At 35.9% G+C, this 23,944-nt stretch overlaps 1 protein-coding gene across 2 annotated transcripts in view; it reads left to right on the top strand.

Moving 5' to 3' along the window:
* The window catches only part of LOC145671851 (uncharacterized), a 214,459-nt gene that overhangs the window by 129,283 nt on the left and 61,232 nt on the right, over positions 1–23,944 (top strand). The window contains exon 1 of one of the 2 annotated variants that reach the window (XM_081741078.1): positions 16,927–17,137. The exons of the other annotated variant lie outside the window; for it this stretch is intronic. The gene's annotated coding sequence lies outside the window, so the exon portion shown is untranslated. Of the gene's footprint in view, positions 1–16,926; positions 17,138–23,944 lie in introns of those variants that run through there. 2 annotated transcript variants of the gene reach the window in all.

Here is a 23,944-nt window from a genome sequence, read left to right as displayed (position 1 = left end):
GTTAAAAATAACCTTAACTTTAAGCTATTGCCAAATACTGGTCTGCTATTACTATACAGATTATACCAATTCCTGTAGTTAAGGGGAACAGATCTCTTTTCAAGGGTTTGAACACTGAATCGAAAGAAAGCCTTCTGGATGTCTGTAAGTGCACCATATACCGCTCTCTTGGTTTACCAAGTTTAACAAGTGTATCTAACGCAAAAGAATTAAACAAAGCACTATTATCTTGAATAAAACCTTTTTTAAGCCTCATGGTTATCCGGAACTTTTGCCAACCTTCAATTATTCTCGAAAACATTTTATTAAAGCAATTGTAATGGGTCTCCAATTTGAGACTTTATTTGGTACCCTAGCTTCGGGATAAGGGTGATCCTATTGCGACACCATGCTGTTAGAACTTTCCAAATTACTGACAGTAGGTTATACTGTATAATTTACAAAGAAGATATATTACTTCCATTTTATTAATATACCCTATGATGTTTTTTCAGACCTTTTGGTCCTGGCCCGGAGCCACCTGAAATGTTCTTAATTCTTTGGATCACTTCTTGAAAGGTTATAGGACGCTGCATCTCTCTAACTATACCGTCGTCCAAATTGTGTTCATAAATATATTCTATGCAAGTTCCTTCCACTCCTCACAGGCCATTATAGTAAAGATAAATGTCGTCAGGGTTCAACTACCCCGTTTCTTTACTATAATATCTAACATTATATTTTGAAAGAGGAACATAGCCAATAGCTTCTCCGGGTTATGGCATTGAACATATGTTGTATATATCACTTATCTCTCTTGAATACTAATATTCCTTCTTATTATTCTCAAATTGGCCATTTTCTCAAAAAAAGAGAGGGAAATTTTTATATTAAAAAAATGGTCCCTCTTTTCTTCCTTAGGGATGGAAATTTGAAAAACGTTTGGACATGTATTTTCTTATTTTTATTTAAGAGTTCATATTCTGGATTCTATATTTTCAATTTAAGCAAATCCTGAAAATGAACATTTTATCAAAGAAAGAAAATGAAACTCGAATATTTTAGAAATTATCCCTCTTCCTCCTTAGAAGTGCAATTTTCTAAAAGTCTGAAACACATTTTTAATTATTTTTATTTTCGAATCAATATACAGAATTTCACATCTTCAACTTAAGCAAAGTCTTACATTTTGCCCATTGTGCAATAAATAAAGGGAAATTCCAACTTTCTAGTAATTGTCCCCTACATTATACGAGTAATCTATTCTATAAATAGACTATTATAAAATACCCTTTCCTTCCTTAGGACTGGGATTTTCGAAAACGCTGAAACACGAATTGCCTTTTTTTGATTTAAGAGTTTATATATTGAATTTTACACCTCCAACTTACGCAAATCTGTACATTCGGCATTTCGTGAATAAATACAGGGAAATTTCAATATTATTGTAATTGCTCTCTTTTTCACCTTAGGAGCAGAATTTTCATAAACGCTGAAATACATGTTTCTTTATTTTCAAATTAAAAGTTTATGTTCCGAATTCAAGATTTCCAACTTAAGTTTATCCTCACATTCGTTATTTTCTAATTAAACAACCTGAAATTTGAGTATTTTTGAAATCTCTCTTTCTCCCCTTTAAGGGTGGAATTTTCAAACACGGAAATATTTTTTCCCTCATTTCCATTGAAGAATTTATATGTTGAGTTTCATCTTTCTAACTTGAGGGGTTCGAGAAAGAAATAACTACTTTTCGCTCTTAGGAAATGCATTTCTAAAAATCCTTCCTTGTCCTTGATTTTTACATTAAAAGGAGTATTGTGTCCAAATTTCACGTTTCTACCTGTAGTCGTATAGCCTGGGTGATTAGTCACTCACTTGTACTCTTCTTTCTTAATTGGTGGTTTGCAGACGCTAGGGGCCTCTGAAGCAAATTTAAAGGATCTGTGGCATTATTTACATCTTATACTTTATAAAAGGTTTAAATAATGGCATTAACCTTCTCCTTTATGTATATATTTTATGTAGTATGCTTATAACAAATAAAGGATTGTAATCTAATTGTTGTTAATATTGCTAGCTACCTCCACTATGTAGATACCAAAATTAAAATGTAGGAGGTACGTACCTCTCCTGAAAACCGAAAAGGGTGTACGCAATTCTGAAGTAATTTGGAAGCATTGGTATATATTAGCAGTATCATGAATTTTCCGAAGTGCTATCTCTTGGAGGTCTTTTGATCTCTCTAAAAGAATATATCCAAATTACGCTTCTGTAGTTACATCAGATTCCAGCATATTTCCAAATCGAGTCTAAAAAGATATTTTCTAATAGTGTTCTGTTCCTGAGTTTAACTGTGTGCATACATTTGTAAGCATAAGCGTAACTTCAACACTTTCAACGGGACGAGGGGGACGCGAGAGCTCACCATTAGGCTCTGTACATTTCAAATTTTTGAATTTTGATTTGTTTTAAAAAAAAACTCTTAAGAAAGTGATAGGATTCCTCCAAAAAAAAAAAAAGGAAAAGTCTTTCTATGGTCGGGCTTCGTATATTTTTCCTTTCCCCTACCAACATCAAAACCGATTTTCCCTGTTCCAGAGCTTGAATTTCAAAAATGTTTGGTATTATTGTGTTTGTCTTAAGTACGGCAAGAGTGAACCAAATCATCGTATCGATGTCCTCTACCTAAAATTTCTATAAACCTTCGAAAAAAAAAAAATACAAGTTTTGGCGAATGTGGGATTAATTTCTTTTGAGAATTTCCAATCATCCCAATTGATTGTAGTAGAAATGAGCCAGTAATGAGGGAGCGTTTTCTCCCCAATTTTATAACATATTTTCCTGATTATTTATTCAACACACTCGGATTTAAATAGAACATTGCTTGTGTTTGTCAGAGATTAGAGACCTACTTCTATAGTTTGGGGTAGATATTAATGAGAGAGAGAGGATCGGCCGTTTCGAAAACGCACAGTAACACTATATTTATAATAATACACGTATGTCCATATGTCCGAATTCGTTAAAGGTAGAGACATGAAATTTGGCATTTGGACTTTACATTTAACCTTTATCCGTGCAAGCGGGACCTCCCAGGCCCAGTAGCTTCATTTTTTTTCTTCGAATTTCTCAATAACCATAATAAATATTTCGATGACATAAAATTCTGAATTATTCTATCGTTAGTCGAAGTTAAAGTCATGAACATATCGAATTGGTAAGGCTAATAGAGTTGGTAAGGCCCAGTTGCCCGTCTACGTTACAAAAATATCTTGCCCGGACAACGGTTAAAATAATTAAAGCTAGGGATGCGCACGAGACGAGTCGAGACAGGATTTTCCTGACAAAATTCGAGTCGAGACACAGCTCTTCCAATAGTAAAATATATATTTTTCGAGTCGAGACATCACTTTTACAGCACATTTTCGAGACGAGACAGCCACAAATCTTGTCTCGTGCGCATCCCTAATTAAAGCACGCGTTTCGGCTTTTGTTTCCTTTCCTGTTCTTCTCTTTCTTTTCTTTTCTTTCTTTTCTTTTCTCTCTTTCTCTCTGTCTTAACATTTGACCTAGAAGGAAAGAAACATGAAGATTCACACAAGGTGTTGGGAATTTTCATATGATGCTTCGAGCCCAGACGAATTCTTTATGAGTTCACCTCTGGTGCTTGGGGTCCCGGGCTTTATCCCAGCCCCCGCCAAGTGAACTTTGTGGTGGAGAAACACCGTGTGCGTGGGTTTTCTCGGGGTTCTCCCGTTTCCTCCCACTTTCTTCATTCCACCATTTCATTCATTACTCATCATCACCGTCTCCTTTAGCCTAACCGGCATAATCGTGGGACGTAAAACTCAAAGATTTCATTTCATTTTTTTCTCTATGAAAGGCACAGAAGGAGAAACAGAGGCGGTTCTAGAAGGTAAAAACTGGAGGGGGAAGTCAGAAGCCAGACTATGATAGGTATATCATAACTTTACTATAAACTTTCAAAAATATATAAATAATAGCTTAAATTATTTTCATCATACAAAAAACTGGGGGTTAGATCCGCAACTGAGAAGAAACGCAAAATATTCCCCGTAGTGACACGTTGGGGAGCTTGCTAGTTAATAAAATGTATAAGTAAAGTCAGATTGTTTACAGTTGCGCCATTTGGGTCTTCAGGAGGTTCAATTCCCCCCCCCCCCCACTCAGTTTGAGATATGTATACATTTTAATTTTTTTAAAAATCTACTTTTACATCGCAGAATCTTTCTCCTTATCCCTAAAACAAAATTTGAAACGATGCTACTGTTTCTTTACTACATACATGTAAGGAATAATAAATAAATAAATAAATAAATAAAAATGACAGAAGAACTGAGAGCGCAAATCGCGACAAGTCTTCTTCCTTTTTTTCTTCAGTTACCTATCTGCACGCCACCAAGCGGCACGACAGACACGGCAATCACACAGCAAGCAAGGAAGCAAGCAAGCAGATAGATAGATCAATGACCGAAAAGGAGTTGCGAAAACGCAACACCAGGGTTCTTTGAGCGTCTTCAAGATCAGGAAAGCATTAGAGGCAAGAGGTTACTACGATTCCATTCCAAATCACTGAACAGTCCAGCAAGAAGAAATAATTCATGTAGTGAATATACAATATATATATACGTATATGGCATACATATTTTTTTTTTCAAATAAAAAACAATAAATAGTGTTTTTCCTCTTTTGCAACCTTAAGAGGCCTCATCACTGGCTAATGAGGCAGTGATTAATTAAAATACCGCTAATTTTACAGTAATTATGTGATATCTTCAAATAGATAAAAGATAATCGAAAATCGATAATCGAAAAGTGGAACAAGACCTCCCTAGACAATATTATTCTGCGTGAGATACCGTTATCATGACTCATTTATCTGCTTTCGATGTCCAGACATTTAGAAAATCGGCATTTATTTTTGCGTTTCTTAATAACTGCAAACGGAAAGCTACTAGGTGACTCGTGATAACGGTACCTCATGCAAAATAACATCGTCTAGAGCGGTATTGATCCACTTTTCGATTATGTTTTATCTATTTGAAGATATCACGTAATTACTGTAAAATTAGTGGTATTTTAATTTCGCAGTGATAGGGACTCGTAAATGCACAAAATAAAATCTGGAACTATGTATGTATCAAGTGTGTGAGTCAAGGAAACGTTTGTTTATTTTTCATGATCAATGCTTATGTTGATACTTTTATCATCTATATTGAAAATTTGATCGAGATCGGTTGGATGGTTCAAGAGTTATTAAGTTTTATTTATTTTTATATATTTGTTCCCTCCCCTCCCCCTTCCCTATGATCTACCGTCGAAGTGATATGATAAAAACCACCCCAGGTTCGAGCTTCATCCATATTGAAAATTTGATTAAGATCGGTCCTGTGGTTAAAGTGTGATGGAGTCAAAAAGACGGTCACTTTTATTTTTATTCTTTTTACATATATCTCCCCCTCCCCTAGGTTCCACCGTAAAAGTGAAATAACGAAAACATCCCAGGCCCGAACCCTATCTATGTTGAAAGTTTGGTCAAAACAGGTCTGGTGACTCAAGAATTATTAAGTTTCATTTATTTTTATAGATTTCTCCCCTCCCCTTCCCCTCCTCTAAGTTCTACCGTTAAAGTGATATGATAAAAACCACCTCATATCTGAACCTCATCTATGTTGAAAATTTGGTTAAGATCGGTCGGGTGTATTAACGTGATGAAGTCACAAAGACGGTCACTTTTATTTTTACTTTTTGACATATATCTCTCCCTCCCTTCGTTGCATTGTGAAAGTGAAACGAAGAAAACATCCCAGTCCCGAACCTTATTTATGTTGAAAGTTTGATTGAGATCGGTAGGGTGGTTCAAGAGTTATTAAGTTTTATTTATTTTCATATATTTCCCCCTCCTCCCCACCCCCTCCCCTAAAACCTACTGTCAAAATGAAATGACAAAAAAACTTCCCAGGTTTGAACATCATATATGTTGAAAATTTGATTGAGATCGATCGGGTGGTTCAAAAGCAATTAATTCACGAAAATAGTCACTTTTATTTTTATATTTATTGATTTTTGTATATTTCCCCCTCCATCCCCTACCCTACGTTGCTCCGTCAAAGTGAAATGATAAAAATCATCCCAGTCCCGAACCTAATCTACATGAAAAATTTGATCAAGATCGGTCGGGTGGTTCAAGAGTTATTAAGTTTTATTATTTTTTTTCTATATCCCCTCCTCCCCTCCCGTATGTTGTACCTTCAAAGTAAATAGCTAAAAAAAAAAAAAAAAAATCTCAGGCCAGAACCGCATCTACGTTGAAAATTTGATCGAGATCGGTCGCGCGGTTCAAGAGATTAAGAGTCACACACATAGTCACTTTCAATTTCATAATATAGATATCAATTTTGTGTACCGTATGCAAAAGCTCAATCGAAAGATGTAATTCGGCAGCAAATGTGATATTGTAATTGACTGCATGTCGAATAAACATATTTCGTGTTTTTAATTTTAACTCTGGCACAAGCCACATTGTCAACATTATTTGTATATCAAAGGGTCCCAATCTTTTTCACCTGACACCAACGGCGTTTACTTTCCAAAATTTATGCGGGTGCATATGCGGGATGTGTGGTGTGTTTTCAGTTGAGTCTCGATATTTTTTGATTGATTTCATTTTAGTTAAAATCTTTTATGAACAGTGTAATAAAGGACTGTGTTCGATTCTATTCACAATATAGTTCAAATTTTCATTGTGGGAACTCCCTTTGACTAGGCCCGAGACAGGCAAAGAAGTGGGGAATGTATTGCTTGGCTGTTTTTGCACAAATACCTAGGTACATTTGAAACAATCAATTGTGTTTTAGAGGTTAGAAATTTTAAGTTCCATCTCAGTGTTTTAATTGGTTCTTAATTTTTGATAAGATTATTTGTGTGGGCTTGAGTCCCGGAGCACTCATGCAGTCGGCGCGCATGCCTAACACTCTCACCCCTTTCGTGAATCTTGCAAATGCAGCATTGAATTTTCAAATCTTCAGTAATAATAATAATAATAATAATAATAATAATAATAATAATAATAATAATAATAATAATAATAATAATAATAATAATAATCTCACCAATTTATATTTATTTCCAGAAAACCTTCTGAATACCATTGTAGTTCAATATTATTTATTCTTTTTTCATACCACCTTTGTCCTTAGTGAAACCACAAAAGGAAATGAAACCTTTCAGTTTAACGTCCCACGCTTATATCCTTTAGGCTAGGGGGCGCGGTGGTTCAGTGGTAGAGCGTTCACCTCCGGTGCTTGGGGTCCCTGGTTTGATCCCAGCTCTCGCCGTGTGTACTTTGTGGTCGACAAACACCGTGCTCGTGGGTTTTCTCGGGGTTCTCCCGTTTCCTCCCGCTTTCTTCATTCCACCATTTCATACATTTCTCGACATCACCGTCTCCTTTAGCCTAACCGGCATAACCGTGGGACGTAAAATTTAAAGATTTCATTTCATTTTTTCCTTTAGGCTAAGAGAAACGGATGATTAGACCTAAGATAAGTGAATGATAATGGAAGAATTGGTGGAGTGCGAATATGGGAGGAAACGGGAGTACACCGAGAAAATCGACGGGCACGATGCTGTCCACCACAAACTTACTTGACCGGGAATCGAACTAGGGACCTCACGCTCTAGAGCTAAGTGCTCTACCACTGGGCCAGTGTGCTCTACTTAATGAAAAAATGAAATGAAATCTTTAAATTTTACGTCCCACGATTATGCCCGTTAGGCTAAAGGAGACGGTGATGATGAGAAGTGAATGAAATGATGGAATAAAGAAAGTGTGAGGTAACGGGAAAACCCCTAGAAAACCCACGAGCACGGTGTTTGTCCACCACAAAGTCCACACGGCGCGAGCTGGGATCGAACCAGGGACCCCAAGCACCGTAAGTGAACGCTCTACCTCTGAGCCACCGAGCCCCCTCTACTTAATGAAACCACAGTTCTTATTCAATTGCAATTTTGTGTGTACGATATTTAATTTAATACTTCTTTGTAACAACACTTGTAGGGATGCGCACGAGACGAGTCGAGACAGAATTTTCCTGACAAAATTCGAGTCGAGACACAGCTCTTCCCATAGAGAGGAATACATTTTTAGAGTCGAGACATCACTTTTACAGCACATTTTCGAGACGAGAAGCCTCAAATCTTGTCTCGTGCGCATTCCTAAACACTTGTAATACTTCTGCATTTGTACTTACGAATGTACTCGTAGTTTTTTTTTTTTCAGTAGTTTCCATCCCCCTTTTTCCCTCTTCACGCCTTACCAGGGGTGACCCCCAGGTTGAGAACCACTGGTTTCTATCACAATCTTGTTGTATATAGTTTTTTAAAACCTTCTATCTCCCATGCCATTATATCTTTCAATGGAGGTTGTAACTGCTTAAACCTCACCTTGAGAAGGTAAATTAGGAACTGGAACGGTTAACCTCAAGTGTTCCGTTTTCGTACAAATCGCTCTATTTCATCAAGACGAGTTGATTCATATGTACTCTTTATCTGTTAAGATTTTTTTTAAAAAAATCTGGGAGAAAATAATACTATATATTTGTTATATTCCGGATGGAGCATAAAACATTTCACTTTGCTGATTTCAGAGGTTATTGGTGCCTGTTTCCTTCTTGTTGTCTTTTACATATACACACATAATCGTTGCAAGTAAAATGATATGCTTTCACGGTTTGTAGAAAGAAACATAGAGACGCAGATTCAATTGTATATACTTCTTAAATATAATGTACGAAAGAAATTTATGTTGAGATTAACGACTCAATTTTGTTTGCTTACGCGGCTTAACGTAGTGTGAAATTACTTCTGTAATAATGATACGTTTCAAGATGTAGTCATTTTCTTCAAACTTCACGCAATCTCAACGTGAACCTGAGATCACATCTTAAACCTGGAAGGACAAAGAGTCTGCATATTTCAGTGTAAACCAAGGAGGTGGAAAGGGGAATTTTAAAATGTCCACTGTAATCTTCTCAAACGAAATTTTATTATTGAGAGAACTGGTTTAACTTTTAAAAATAAATGTTTTTCATTTTTTATTTTATATTGCCCGCAAGTATATTTCTGCTGATTTGTATGTAATGGCAGTATCATTTACTATAAGGCAGGGGCGGATCCAGGGGGCGTGCAATTGCCCCGATCGCCCCCTCAGAAGAGGAAACTTTCTTATTATATATATATATATATATATATATATATATATATATATATATATATATATATATATATATATATATATATATATATATATATATAACCCATCCCAAAGTTTGAAGCCCTTAAAAGTAGCAGTATGACAAACCACCGCCCACAGAAGTCGGCCCTGAATCCGCCCCTGTGTTGCAGAAAACATAATATGTACCACATATCTAATTTCCTGTATACGGTACCTATTTTTAGGTCCAATAAATATAGGGTTACTATATGTCAGCATTTATGCGGACGTGTTAACACTTTGGAAGTGAAAAAAAAAAATCCGTCCGCATACGTTATTCAGAATTCTCTAATTTGTCTGCATTTTCTTAGCTCAAGTGTATCAAGTGTTCACAATCCAATTTCAAACATTTCACGTGTAAGGATAAGTTCGGCTATTTGTGCTCAAAGAAGGAATTGTTGAAAAGATCATAAAATTTCTGAAAAATATGCATATGAAAAGTCAACATGATGCTGTGTAAGTACGCTCGTTTAATTATTTTTCATGCATTTAAATGTATTTTTCATAACGTTTTAAGAACAAACCTAAAAATAAAAGATAAACTTATCATTCTTGTGTGGGAAGTTCATGTTTATATAACGAGTTAAATAGATGGAAAAGTGTTCGCATTTTGGCATCTTAGAATAGAGTAACTCTAAACAAACATGATTCATAAACAGTGTTGCCAGACCAGTCAGTTGGAAAAGCAGGAGATTCGAAGATAAAAAAACAGGAGAAAGCAGTAGACACATACAGTGGTGGCATTTGAATGTAAATCCGGGGGGGCAATAAAATTTGCCATTATTAAGGGGGCAGTAGTCAAAACAAGCAGTCCAGAATTCATTTCCGATGAACTACGTTGAGAAAATGAAAGGAAAAATTCCCGATTTATAGTAATATTATTTGATACACGCGTGTGTGAAGTAAAACGTAGTGAAAGAGCAAAGCGGAGTGGGAAAATGTCTTTTCATGCACGTAGCGATAACGTAGCTATATGGTACACTCACACGTGATCGTGACGATTTCTTGCTGACGATCGTGGAGAAATGATCTAAGCCACTCTTCCAACCTAAGTCCCAATCTAAGCAACACTTACTTGTAAATCTTACAGAAAGTCATAAAAACGCTAACCATAATGCATATAGAAGATGACGTACAGTTGTATTCTTTGGATTCATATTATATACAGTAAAGCTCTATAACTATATGCTCTACAGAGGAGTATTATAACAGAGAAATTTCATCTTTTTATATGAGGAAACATTGAAAATCCAATATTAATAATAATATATTTCTTCAACTTCTCGAAGTAAGGAAAAAGCAGGAGATTGTTCATTTTTCATTTTCTTTCGCAGTAGATCAGTAGAATGTAGAAAAAGCAGGAGATCTCCTGCAAAATCAGTAGATCTGGCAACACTGTTCATAAACATACAATGGCTGATATCAATAAAAATAAGTAACTACTCCTGAGAAGTTCTGCTCGAGAATTGGAGTAACTACACCTGGAGTAATCTCCTTTCCCAATTTCGTATCAATAAAAAAAGGCACTACTCAGGTCTAGACTGCTCCAGATTTATGAACGTTCACTCGCGTTTCCTCTGCGCGTAGCAGTGAGTCATATCAAGACAAGGGGTGATATCAATAAAATGGACAAGTTACTCACTATTCCCAATTTTGTAGTAGTTACTCGCATTGGTATCAATAAAAAGAGAACTGAGCACTACTCGTCTCGGCTGACCTCGAAGAAGCCCCCTCCCCCCTTTTTGAAGTAACCACACCTCTATTCTCGAGCCGAGTAACTACTTCGCGTTTGATATCAATAAAAATCAAAGACCCCTCTGTGATGCTGGTAACTTCTCCAAATTTGTGGAGCAAGCTAAATAGGTGACTCCGTGCGAAATATGGCAGAGTATATGATTGTTTTGCTACGTAGAAAAACTTATAAACTGCATAGAAATCGGTGATATCAATAAAAATAAGTAACTACTCCTGAGTAGTCCTGCTCGAGAATCGGAGTAACCACACCTGGAGTAATCTCCGCCCTCAATTTCGTATCAATAAAACAATCCACTACTCAGGTCTAGTCTGCTCCAGATTTATGGACGTTTACTCGCGCTTCCTCTGCACGTAGCACTGAGTCATATCAATAAAAGAAGTAGTTACTCATTTCTCCCATTTGTTGGACAGTCATTTCGTTGTGGGTAACTTATGGCGCAGTATCCTAAACGTCATGGAAGGGGCAAGTAACAACGACAATTTCAATTAAAGTGCATTTGTGGATATTATAAAAGAATTTCCAATGGTACTTTCAAAGTGACAGTTATCAGAAAACAAATAATAAAAAAAAAAAGCCGAAGCTTTGAAGGCAATTACAGTGAAATGCAACGAAATATCAAATACATCTACGACTGAGACACACATCCAAACGAGAATCTTTAACATTCGAGCAAGAATTAAAAAAAAGAAAAGAAAAGAAAAAGAAACACGGGAAACAAGCTAACCGCTTACCCTCGAAGGAGCTCATCTATTCGTCTCCAAAATACTAGATTTCTTCGTTGCCATGTGTGTATAGTCAAGTGCTCCGAAAGAATCCGGAAATGTATATTGTTCTTGCCACTCTGCCTTTGCTGCTTGCATATTACGCGTGCTTGCCGGAAACAATCAAGTTTTCAGGTTTCGCAATAATCGCATCCATTACACTTGCAGTAGTCATAGACACAGTACTTTGAGCCACACCAGAATCTTCTGACGCTCCGACCTGGAATCCCGGATCACTCATGTAACAAAAAAACTCGCGTCTTTTCGTCACTACTTTGTGCGCCACCCCGATTTCGATTGATTCTCCTAAAATAATAAAAAAAAAATTTAAAAAAAATGTTGTGCTAATCACTCTACATTTTCTTTCATGAACCAATAATGTTTTTTGTAATCACCATTTGCAACATTTCTATCAGGTTTATAAGTTTTTCTGCGCTGCAAAACAATCATATACTGCCATATTTCGCACGGAGTCACCTACTGAGCTTGCTCCACAAATTTGGAGAAGTTACTTGCATCACAGAGGAGTCTCTGATGTTTATTGATATCAAACGCGGAGTAGTTACTCGGCTCGAGAATAGAGGTGTGGTTACTTCAAAAGGGCGGGGCTTCTTCGAGGTCAGCCGAGACGACTAGTGCTCAGTTCTCTTTTTATTGATACCAATGCGAGTAACTACTACAAAATTGGGAATAATGAGTAACTTCTCCGTTTTATTGATATCACCCAATGTCGCATTCGAGCAACGAGTAGTCATTAAGTTCGTGTGAAAATTGTGGGAAATTGCTTTACACACATTCATATTTTGCTCCAGAGACTTTCATATGTTTACCAACAGTTTAGCACCATCGAATTTTTGCTTCTTCCCAAAGCTAAAAATAGAACTTAAGGGTACCCGTTCTGCCACCGCCGAAGAGATCAAAAGCAACGTGATAACTGAACATCGAAAGAAACCAAAAGAGGACTTATCATTGGTTAAGTTTGAGTTTAACGTCCCGTTCAACAGCGAGGTTATGTGAGACGTTTACCTACTGATTAACGTGGAATCCGAACCACATGAGTTCCCGCGAGGAATCGAACCCGGGTCTTCCACGCCAAAGACGCGTACGCTAACCGCTTAGCCACGAAGGAGCTCAGGAACGTATTCGTGAAAGAAGATGTGCCTCTTTCGAAAATATACAGGGAAGAATCTTGCTGAATTATATGGGCAAGGTTTTGAATAGTTAACAAAAGTGCCTTCATTCACGTCTGTCTAAAGTTCTCTGTATCTGTTTGACCAGTGGCTAGAAAATTTTACAGTCCCAATAAGCATGTAGAGCTGTCATGAGAAACACCATAGAACAAATAATCCAGCAGAGGGTTGGAATAATAAAGTTATTACTTTGCTAAACAACCAACATATTCATGTCATCGAATTATTCCGTTTTCTCAAGCTAGAAGGCAGTACAAATGATCATGCTTACGACAGAATGTATATCTTAGCTTGCAAAGTAAAAAAAGAAAATATATGTGCAGCTCGACAAAATAATAAAGAACATTTTGGGTAGTTTTGATGTTTCAAAAGATGTTAGAAGATGTTTGGTTGAACTTTTATTTACTCATAAGTTGTCATAAACTGTAAATCGTGTATAAGAAGCCTTACATTTAGGTGGTGATAACAACGATAAACGGTCAACTGCAAATGGATCAAGATCATAGAAGAACGAGATACTACTTCGACGAAGGCTCTTTATAAAAGCCATCACATGTATCCCTTTGATATGGTTTGTGAATTCATATCAAAGACACTTCGAGATTACATTGGTCGAATTTGAATTTAACGCGAAAATTTGACCGTTTTACGTTAGTACCAGTAGTGCTCTTTAAAAAAAAAAAAAACTTACAAGAACATGGAAAGCATGTATTACTATTGTTATTATTATCGTGTTTTCTTGAGTATGCAATTCCATATCATCCTTTGCTCAAACTTTCTTTAAAATGCACAGAAACAGTGTCAGTTATTAAACATGTACGGAAGTAAAAAATCTTTTATCAATGTCAAAACATGTCATGTCATCGTTCATGGCACTTTTACGACATGGGAAGGATTTTGACATGTACGGATCTGGGAGGTAATCCAGAAATTTTTGCTAAGAAGAGTCCAAGATTTTTGGAGGAAGGGCGTGGGGGGTGGCAATACTACCAGCCCTACGTCTACCAGGTGTATAAGCTTAAATCCGCTGTTTGCCATAAATGGCGTTCGTGCGCTTACGAAGCTACTATGGGCAGGCCATACCTGCTCTTTGTATGAGTTGGACATCTGGGTACACACGAATTAGTGCACAAAATTATGGCCTTTAGGGTAAGGAAGAGGGATGATTAAGGCAAGTCAATATTAATGGAAGAATCGGTTGAATGAGATGATGGAAGAAAACGGAAGCACCCCGAGAAAACTCACCGACACGATGTTGCTCATCAGAAACTTATTGGTCGGGGATCGAACCACAGGCCCCACGCTCTAGAGGTAAGTAATGAAATGAAATGAAATCTTTAAGTTTTACGTCCCACGGTTATGCCGGTTAGGCTAAAGGAGACGGTGATGATGAGAGATGAGTGCAATGGTGGAATAAAGAAAGTGGGAGAACCCCGAAAAACCCACGAGCACAGTGTTTGTCCACCACAAAGTCCACACGGCGTGAGCTGGGATCGAATCAGGGACCCCAAGCACCGGAGCTGAACGCTCTACCACTGAGCCACAGCGCCCCCTCTACAGGTAAGTACTCTGCCACTGACCGTGATAAAAAATACATCTGTAAAATGTCGAGACGGCTTTCTTATACAGAGAGAGTTTTAAGCTATAAGTTCTTATATATGCTAAACAGTTTGGTAATAGAACTGTCTAGAAATACTTTTGAGTTTCTATCACTGAAAGTGTCATCAAATTATGGACGAATACAACAGAAAGACGAGGAACGTAAACTTTTAACACACACAAAAGTTAAAATTGGCACCAGTACATACAATACACCCACGTATTACTGTGACCAATAATTTACGTTCCTTATTCTGAGTCTTTCGTGCAGAATTCGTCTAAGTTCGAAATCTCACTAACGAATAGAACCTCTTTCGTGTGGACATCTTAGTGAACCACCTCACTCCATTCATTTTTTCTTCCACGTGTTTAATCACATTAAATGAAAAAGAAACTAAATACCAGATTTTCCTTTCTCTAAATCTGGGAAATTCCAAGATATAAGCATATCATTGAACCATCCTACCCCATATCTTTTCTCTTCTTCCCTTCTATGTAACATGTCATAAAACGTTGGAACTCGTGTATAATTATTTTAAATGAAAAGAGTAAATATCAGATTTTTCTTTCTCTAAACCTGAGAAATTCCGAGATTTGAGCAACTTTTTAAATCCAAGGATGTTATAAAATAGAGGATCTTCCCATACAACAAAATCGTGAAGCCATACGTCACAGCTTCGCCACACCTACTCTGCCCACTCCGCGCCTCTAAGATCGCAATGTTTCGAGCCAACAATCATGGTGGAAACAAGAGTAGCCAATCAGACGTGTCGGCTCAGACTATGCTTGATTGTTTTTCGGCTTCATTGAGTTCATATGATAAAGACGTATGGGCAGATCCTCTATTTTATAACATCCTTGGTTAAATCATCCTAACCCATTCCTTTTTCTTCCCTTATAGATCACATATCATAAAACGCTAAAACGCCTATGTAATTATTTTAAATGAAAAGAGTAAATATCAGATCTTTCTTTAAATCTGAAAAATTCCGAGATATGAGTATCCTACGCTCGTGCCTTTTTCTTCCCTTCTAGGTCACATAAAACGCTGAAACGTGTATTTATTTATTTTAAATGAAAAGAGTATCAGATTTGCTTTCTCTAAATCTGAGAAATTCCGAGATACGAGCAACTTATTGAATCATCCTATCCCCTATTTTTCTTCCCTTGCAGATCACATATCATAAAAGCTGAAACGCATATTTATTTATTTATTTATTTATTTTTAACAATCACCAGATACAGCTCAGAGGTCATTTTATACTGGATATTTAACAACAACAACAAAAAATGGAAAATATTTGGGAAGGTATAGGCCAGGGCCTGTTTAGTAGGTATCATCCCGGCATTTGCCTGGTAGGACTGAGGGAATCCCTGGAAAACCCTAGTCAGGATGGTCAGCAGCGGGAATCGAACACGCAACCTCCCGTATGCTAAGCCAACGCTCTACCACTTGAGCTACTTATTCTAAATGAAAAGTCTAATGCCAAATTTCATATCTCTAACCTTGAGGACTTCCGAGATATGGACATCTTAATATGCCCTATTGCAGCCCCTATTTCACCTCTTCCATTTAGAATTTCCATAAATCCTTGCTTGGTAGTACCTTACGTCATAAATCCTATGTACTGTCAAACTTTCAGGTTTCCAGCTTAAGTACTTTGGCGTACTAATCTTCACAAGTCTAAGCATTTTCGTGGATCCCAAGAGCTTCAGATATCATCTGATCTGATTGGCCGATACAGATACATCACGAGTCATGATATACATATAGCACAAAGTAAACGCTAACTGAGGTAAGCCCTCGTGGCCGAGTGAGCTACCGCAATAAGCTCGTAAAAAAGATCGTTTTTGGCGAGGGTTCAAATCCTGCCTCCTTCCTAAGGAAAGTTTATTTCATTATTTTAAATTTTTTATAACACTTCTTTTGTTAAAATAATATTCAGAAAGTGAGTTAACGATTATTTTTTAAAATTTCCATTAAACTTCTTTCATTTAAATAAGATTGCCCTTATACTATACAGATCCATAACAAAAGTAGTAGTAGTAATAGTAGGTGACGTCATCGGTACGTGGCCAATAAGAATGCTACTTCAGCCATGTTTTGGATGAACCTCTTGGAATCGGCGAAAATGCTTGGCGCAAGATATGATCTAGAAGCATTGTTGGTAGCTGTTGAAATTTGAGTTTTATCAAGCTATATATTGCTCTTTTGTTTGTTTTCCTGGCAGATGTTTTATATTTGAAGATGAACTTAGTCGTTAAGATCCGTTTCTCTTGTTATTGTTGTCTCCAGCGCTGCGTCTCGGTCCAGGTAAACATCCACAGTGAAGAGATAGCTCATCTGAAGCGAAACAACCAGGTTGTATAAAACAGAGCGACAAATGAATGCATGCACGACACAAGTGTTTTGTCATAGTGAAGTGAACTTGGGTGTGTGTTCTTGCTCGAGTAATATATAATTTGTTAAGTGTTACCAGATAGTGCAGCTTTTTTTTTTTCTGGAAATTCTCCTCTATTACAAAATAATTGAAACAAAAATACATAGATACACTAAGTAAGTATTCATTTATTATTTCACTGTCTATAATTAAAATAAGTAATATTTGTATTTAACTAATGATGTCAGTGGCGTCTGCAATGGATGTTTCGAGATTTCAACCTCCCCTTGAGCCATATATATATACAGTGGCGGATCCAGGATATGATAAAGGGAGGGGTTAAACCATAGTCTACCGCTTTATCCAGTGTAAAGCAGGATTGAAGCCCATTTTATCCAGTGTATACCTGAGCGTCAAGGGGTGTCTATAGCCCCTATAGTCCCCCTTGGATCCGCCAATGTGTATATATATATATATATATATATATATATATATATATATATATATATATATATATATATATATATATATATCCCTTGTCCTGGTAGGGTATGAGATTGTTTGAATCCACTTTGGTGAAATTTTCCATACAACTGAGTATACTACATTGTAGGAGCGAGCTTTTTTTTTTTTTTTTTTTTCAGGAATTATTATTGACAGAAATTACTCCGAAACGTAAACTTAAAGATAGAGTGAACTTATCCCTTGTCCAGGGCCGCGGTGGCTTAGTGGTAGAGCGTTCACCTCTGATACATGGGTCCTTGGTTAGATCCCAGCTCGCGCCAAGTGAGCTTTATGGTAGACAAACACCGTGTGTGCTGGATTTCTCGGGATTCTCCCATTTCCTCCCCACTTTCTTCATTCCACCATTTCATTCATTTCTCTTCATCACCGTCTCCTTTAGCCTAGCCGGCATAGCTGTGGGACGTAACACATTAAAGGTTTAATTTAATTGTCCCTTGCCTTTGAGTGATGTCAACAATACGAGTAAGCATTAGATATCAGTTAGAAACCTAAAAACAAGTATTGTATATATAATGTTTAATTAAAATAGGATATTTTTAAGAAGCATCATTGTTAAAATGCTTCATAAAATGGGAATGAAATCACCCTCTTCCCTCTTAAGTAATTATAATCCTAAATAATTGCAGTACCTAAATCTGTCAAACAAAACAGACTATTGTTTATAAAAATATAATTTTCTTATAAAATTTTCACGATCCTCATTTTCAAATCGGCAGCGGAAGTGGTATACGTATACTTCCTCATTAATGTTCCAGTCAGTGGCGTATTTACGACTTTGTTTCGGAGGGGGCTTTGCCTGAAAATGTGAAAATTCTGCAAGATATTTCATATACTTTACCATAGTAAGTAAGATTTCAAGGGCTTAAGCCCGGAAGCCCCCCTAAATACGCCACTGGTTCCAGTTGAAGTATAAACAGTGGAAATGTTTGTGAAACCTGAATATATATATATATATATATATATATATATATATATATATATATATATATATATATATATATATATATATATATATATATATATATATATATATATATAACATTTAAAAAAAAGAAAGTAATGATGAAACATATTAATATGAGGGGTTCAATTAACTCCTCATTTTTGACTGCTTTCAACACTAACACTATATTGTTATCATCAAAATCCAATACGATACTTACTATGAAACTTAATTTTAAATTTACGAGGAGGGGGAGGGGATGAATTCACTCCCTCATTCTTGATTGATTTCCAACCGAAGCAACTGAAACCTCAGAAGCAATATACGACATATAGAACAAAAATCGAATAATTAAAAAAAAAAAAGTGTCATTTACATGTCATTGGGGTAAATTTATCTTATTTTTGACTGATTGTAAACCTAATAAGCAGTGCCAGATTTACCATTAGGCACACTAGACACGTGCCTAGGGGCGCAGCTTTTAGGGGCGGCAGCTGGAAAATTATAGGAACATTGGTACTTACAGTTGGTTAATGTGACCCTCAATTTAATTACATTGGGAGGGTATATTTAAAAAAAAAATCATTAATGAAATATTCTGTGCCAGCCTTTAATATAATAGGCTATAGCATAGCCTTCTATATAGCTCCTAGCCACGAATTGAATAAGGCAACATCGCATTTTATGACGTAGGTAGTCTGATGGTCATACTGCCTAGTAGTTAGTATGAGTAGTATGAGTGTGCAGAAAACTCAAAAAAGTTGTAATATTTGTTTTGTGGTTATTTTACAATTTTATTTCTTTCAAACATACATTTTTGGGGGAAAAAATATTGGCATGAAGTGTAGGAAAATTAAAATAAACATTTTTAAAATGATAGTGGTAGGGTCAAAGTATGGCCTTTGTATATTAGAGAAGGACCAGAATTTTAAGACACAAAAACGTTGAGATGATGCTAGTTTCTCTTAAGAAATACGAAATCAAACATTCTTATGATGTCGACGATGGTATTTTCGTAAGTACAACAGCCGTATTGTTACAATACACCCTCCATCACTAACAGCACCTTAACTAACCTAATCTTCTAACATTTATTTAAGTACAAGAGCCATATTTTACAGAAGAATGTCATAAAGTCGAATTTCGTATTAGGAAACAGAAATCAGCGATATTTCAACTTTTTTCATGGCGGAAAATTGTACTCCATAATATAGACTAAGTAAATTTTAAACGAATTTTGCCAAGAATCGTATTGCGTCCAGCGATTACGACACTCTCGCCTAAATGCCAACATATATATATATATATATATATATATATATATATATATATATATATATATATATATATATATATATATATATATTCATCTCAAAATATATTAGGTAAAAATTCAAAACAATTTATTTCACTATGCCTTTCTTGGACAAAGGCTTGAATAAATGCGTGTCAATAACGGAAAATTAAAAAATCGCCTATTACGTTGAGACGTTACTTATATTTGCGAAACCCAAAGGGGCGGCCAGTCGAATCGTGCCTAGGGCGGCGCTATAGGTAAGTCCGCCACTGCTAATAAGAAAACTAAATCTAAAATAAGAAAACTAAACTAAAGATATTGTATAAAAACTAATAGATTTTACGAATGATATGATAGGAGTTTATTTTAGAAAACGTCGGAAGAAGAGGGGTAATTCATTCCCTCATTTTTGATAGATTTTAAATTCAATTAGTAGGACATTTATGGAGATTCGGAGATAAAATAGGATATGTCAGCAAAATCGAATGTTTTCCAAAAATTGCCGTGCAACGTACTTCTTAAATCGAAGGAGCTCCTTCGTGGCTAAGTGGCTAGCGTATGCGCCTTTGGCGTGGGAGACCTGGGTTCGATTCCCGGCGGGAGCTCATGTGGTTCGGATTTCACATTAATCAGTAGTCCCCGTCTCATATAGCCTCGCGGCTGAAAGGGACGTTAAACTCAAAATAAACTCATTCTTAAATCGAAGGAGGTATTCACCCTTGATTGAAGCAAAGTTCACTTCTATTCTTGACTGATTTTAACCCCAAGGATCCATGGGGTCCTTGGTTCGATCCCAAGTCACGCCAAGTGAACTTTGTGGTAAACAAACACCGTGTGCGTGGGTTTCCTCGGGGTTCTCCCGTTTTCTCCCATTTTTTCATTCCACCATTTCCGTCACTCCCAATCATCACTCTCTCCTTTTAGTCTAGCCGAAATAACCGTGGGACGTTAAACTTTTAAAAGATTAAAAAGAAAAAGATTAATCCCAAATTTTCAAAAGAATATATGCACCGTATTGCATAAATATCGAAGTTACCACGAAACTTATTTTTAAAATATGGAGGGAAGGTAAATTCAACCTCACTCTTGACCGTTTTTTTTTTTTTTTTTTTTTTCATACAAGAGGGATAATTGTGAAACCTCATATAAAATATATGTTATACTGCATCAAAAGTCGAATCATTTTGGTGAACCTTATCGAGGAAAATTATTTCCCCCTAAGTTTGGAGAGCGTTTACTTACCTCATTTTACCCGCTAATCCCTGATGGATTTCAACTGCTACCAATAGAATGTTTCATGTAAATATACACTATGTTTGATTAAAATTGAGAGCTCCTCCGTAGCTATGCGGTTAGCGTAAGCGCCTATAGCGTGGGAGACCCGCGTTCAATTCCCGGTGGGAGCTCATGTGGTTCGGATTCCACGTTAATGAATAGGTCCACGTCTCATATAGCCTCGCTGCTGAACGGGCCGTTAAACTCAAAATCAACTCAATTAATCAAAATAGAATAATTTTAACGTAGATTACAGTGGAATATTATTTTGTATATATATATATATGCAGTTCCAACATAGGGTGGATTTGACTGAACCCTTATATAAGCATCAAAACGCACCTAGATTTAGTTGCCTACGAACTTCCGTGCGGTTCGTATGGATTGTAACTTCCGAACCAAAGGGTTATTTCTGCAGATTGAAAGAAAGAACACACCAAGCTTCATTAAAATCGAATAAGTTTTGTGAGGGTTATCGTGAAACAGATAAAGAGACAGACACACAAATACCGATTTTTGCGGATCATTTTATTTCAATCGGGAAGAGAGGAAATAATCCACTCCGACATAATTGGGCTATTTCAACACCAAGCAATAGAGACGATTGAGAACCCTTAGAAGCATATCTATGCCAAAATCGAGTAACTTTTGTTTACGAAAACTATCGTGGAACATATACGCATAGCCATACAGGGAAGGATGAAATGACCCACTCTAACTCTAAACATTGAGGATTGTGTGAAAACCTCAATAAACACGCACTCATATATATATATATATATATATATATATATATATATATATATATATATATATATATATATATATATATATATATATATATATATATATATATATATATATATATAACAGAAGTTATCGTGAACCTTTATTTTTAAAATCCAGAAAGGTGGAGGGATTCATTCAGCCGTTTATTCTTTAGGGAGAGATGGTTCCATTCAGAGAGATGGTTCGGAAACCAAAAAGAGAAACCGTACATGTCATATTGCATTAAAATCAAATTTTTATGTAATTTATTTCGATTTTTTTTAAATTTAGGCCGTAAATTTATCTTTTTCCCCACGGCAGATTTCAAACCTACGTGTAGAGATCATCAGAATGAATGTCCTAGAGAGACTAGTTACTATGTTTTGTTAAAATCGAATAATGTTTACGTAGTTCATCCTGCAAAAATTGTTTTGTATATACACTTATGTCCAAAATTATTATCGCATGTCTATAAATATGTTGTTATAGGAATATAATTTGATAACGAATTCACCCGGTATTCCTTATAATGTTAGTATGTGTATAATCGACAAAGAAATGTATGTAGCAAATTTCATGTCAAAAGAGCAGTAAATAAGAACAATATAACGAAAATAAAACTTTCTTGTCCATTTAGCAACATTTTGTTTTACTCTCTCTAATTTTCGTATTTATAATTCTTTTCCTATGAAATTTACCACAAATATACATTTTCATAGTATCAGACACACACTCTAGTATCAGTACTAAAAGTATCCCTCAAAATCATTATCAAATTATATTCTTACAAGAAGACAGTTATAGATATGCGACAATCATTTTAGACATGATTATACATGTTCAAACTTCCAACATGGAGTACTTTTGACCAGTGGCGGCGGTTGGAAGTTAAAAGTGGGGGGGGGGGCAAGACATGATCTGAACAATTGTATATCAGTGTTACATTTTCTGGTTGTTCCTAACACCGATGAAAGGGTGTATAACTAATAGGATACTATCCTTTTTCACTTAAAATACCGTATATCGTATTTCTATTTTATCAAGTAAATTCATAAGAGCAATACAGGTAGGTACTAGCCCTTTATACTCTAAAACAACGAAAGTATAAGAAGAAATTTGAGTTCTTGCTCATGAACATCTTAAAATTCTATCTGGAAAGTTGTGTGATCAAATTATTTAATAAATTTGCAGAACAAATAAATAGAAGGGATAATATTAATCATAGTAATGAATAATGACGCTTGTTTTGCGGAAGTTATATTGAAACTGAGAATTAATGAACAACTTATACTTTTAATTCCACACATGCCATTAAATGAATGTTTTTACTCTTAGAAAATTAAATATAGTAAGTAATGCAAGCATATGCTATGACATTTAATGAAATATGCAGTTGCAATATTAATTGGTTTTAATTGCAATTAAAACGCAATTCCTGTAGCTTTCTTAACTCCACGGGAAGACAAATAACCAATACTTACTCACGCAACGGCAAATATCATATGACACCATTTCTTTCTATGAAACAGTAATACATACAAAACCATTACCAGGGTGTCCACATTCTGGAAAATAAGTGAAAGTCAGATAAGTAAAAATGTATCAGGTGAAGTCAGGGAAATGGCTAATTGGTCAAGGAAAGTCAGTGAAAAATCGATTTAGGTCCATTATTCAATTACTGAATTTATGAAATAGGATTGGTTTCTTTACTGTTACTGGATGTAAAATGTGGTGTTCTTAATGATGATATTGAGGGAGTCAATGTTCTCTGATATAGTTGTTGAAACTAATTTTCTGCGAGAAACACATCTAACTGCATCCTGGCATATTTGCTCAAAAAGGTAGACGCTGTTCTAGAAGAATTGCATGGTGCCAAGAGGATATTTAGACAAGTGGCTGAGAACGCGAAGAAATAGTATCTCCAGCTCATAGTGAAAGCTCAGACTGAAGAATCGAATGAATTCATAGCCAATGACAGAGGTGGTATTGACTTGATGAGTTTTTACTTAGTCTTAGGAAATGGGAAGAACTTCGTTGACTTATGGTCAGTTATGAAATTGTGTTTTATCTTCTTTCACGGAAACGCATTTTTTGAAAGTGTTTTCACAATAAATAAAATTCTCATTGTTGAGAACTTACAAGAAGAATCTCTGGTGGCTCAACGGATCATATATG

This window comes from Thermobia domestica, chromosome 15 (assembly GCF_964235325.1).
Source record: "Thermobia domestica chromosome 15, izTheDome1.hap1.1, whole genome shotgun sequence".
In the NCBI taxonomy this organism is placed as follows: Eukaryota; Metazoa; Arthropoda; class Insecta; order Zygentoma; family Lepismatidae; genus Thermobia; species Thermobia domestica.
Note: the sequence above shows the minus strand (reverse complement) of the source record. Positions and strands in the feature narration are given on the sequence as shown.